Source organism: Podarcis bocagei (assembly GCF_964188305.1).
Source record: "Podarcis bocagei genome assembly, chromosome: 14".
NCBI classification, from domain to species: domain Eukaryota; kingdom Metazoa; phylum Chordata; class Lepidosauria; order Squamata; family Lacertidae; genus Podarcis; species Podarcis bocagei.
The window spans coordinates 51,570,457-51,572,673 of NC_138139.1; positions in this window are offsets into that span (position 1 = coordinate 51,570,457).

A 2,217-nucleotide genomic window follows, 5' to 3' on the forward strand; every position below is an offset into this window, starting at 1 on the left:
GGAAGGTTTCTTTCTCAAGTAATTGCAAAGTTGGGACAGGGGATGGGTGGAGAAATGTGTTTCGTGGATCTGAGACAGGAAGGATTGGAGCTGATTGGTTCGTGGTGGGGAGGGCAGAAGAGGACTTGGGAGGTGGGGTGGAAGAGTGGAGGGAGAGGAAAGCAGAGATTTTTGAATTTAGTGGGGAAAGAGAGGAGTTAAGGTTTGTACATGAGTTTGTAAAATCCAAGGAAGTAAGGAAAAGCAACAGGTTTTCAGATTAAATGAAAAGAAAGGATCTTGTACAAGTTGACTTAAGCGTGCCTGCAAGACAAGTAATCTTCCTCTTCCTTAGCAAAAGGTACTCCTTTAAGGTTCCCAGATAAAAAGAGGGAGGACCCTGAGGCTTGGAGCCAAAATGCCCAGTGTGGCAACACTTTAGATGGCCTGCACCATTTTAGACTGCTGGTGTAAGATAGGACCTTTTGAATGCTGCCTCCCCACCAGATACTCGACACATAAGCCCCAAGTAAGCATACCAGAATAAAAAAGCTACCCTGGAATTTCTCCCTGACTTGCTCCTTTTGGAGGATGGCATCCTTTTACAGGGAAGAAGCTCTGTTTTGCACATTATGCGCCACTCTGTATATTGATAACAGGGCTGGAGAACTTCGAAAACAGAGCTGAACCATTGCATATTGCCGGTGGGGCAATCTGTGACGTGGATTTGAACCAGGGCGGGCCGGTGAAGATGCTGGTGGTGATTTAAACCTTGTGTGTGTTCCCAAATAGCCAATGCCAACTTTACTCTTACTCTATGTGTGCGTTTGCTGCTGCAGGAGTGACACTCTGCCTGTCACACCACAGCTTGACATTATCATTGATGGTGGCAAGCACAGACCACACTCCCCTTAGTGGAGTTAGGAACACGGATGGTATATCGCCCATGGCAGTTGGGTGCATGTCCTTTACCAACGCTGCCGCTAACACCTACTGTGTCTGCACTCAATAAGAGTTAGCAGGGTTGCACACTTGCAACAACCGCAAGGAAAATAAAACAAAAAACCAAGTCATCTATTCAAGACTTAAATTCCTACCAGCCCACTGTTCTGGTGGCTTATTTTCTGAGTCTTGACATGTGACTTTTTTTTAGGATTACCTCATTTCTTTCCAGGCCTCACATTACCCTCTAGAAGGCAAGCTGATGTCCTGTGTTTTAACCCATGCCTTTTTTGACCCCCTCAGCAAAGGTCTTATTTCCTGTAAAAAATTATTTTGGAAAATGCCCTGGATCTTTGCAAGCTTCTCGAGTTCTTAAAGCGGAGAAAGGTTTTAGGTTATTTGCACTGTTGGAGCTTTGGAAAACAAATAGGGCTGGCCATTATGGGCTTAAGGATGCCTGGATGCTTCATAACCTTCCCCTGCCCCGCCCCAGAATTTATTCTCGAGAAAGAAATGGCTGTCCGTCACCCAGGACCATCTCATAGCTGAGCAATGGGGAATTTGTGGCCCTCCAGATGTTGCAGGACTACAGCTCCCACAATCCCTCACTCGTAGCCTTGTTGGCTGGGGCAGATGGGAAATGGTGCTCAACCACATATGTATGACCACAGGTTCACTTTCCTAGCCAGGAGCCTGAAAACAAGAGGATAGTGTTAACCTCTGTTTCATCATAGAGATAACGAAAGACTAGACTTGCTCAAAAGCTGCCATACGAAGGGCATCACCAATAGGAGCTCCTACATTGACTCCACAAGTTGTTCTGTACAGGCTGCGCCCAGTTAATGACCACCGTACAGTGTTAGAGTCCCATAGATGTACAGCTCTTGGGTTTCCTTGAATGTGTTTCATGGGGTTTCCTTTCAGAATAAGAACAGAGACACGGACATTTTCTTGAGTAGTGTTTCTTTGCAACTGAGTACAGTGGTGCCTCGCAAGACGAAATTAATTTGTTCCGCGAGTTTTTTCGTCTAGCGAATTTTTCGTCTTGCGAAGCACGGTGTCGGAAAAGTTTTGGAAAAGCTTCAAAAATCACCAAAAACCTCAAAAAGGCTACCACACTGCGTTCTATGAGTTGCTCCTCGAAGTCAAGTCGCAACTGTATTAACGGTGTTAAGAAAAAGGAAACAAACTTGCAAGACGTTTTCGTCTTGCGAAGCAAGCCCATAGGGAAATTCATCTTGCGAAGCAGCTCAAAAACCGCAAAACCCTTTCGTCTAGCGAGTTTTTCGTCTTGCG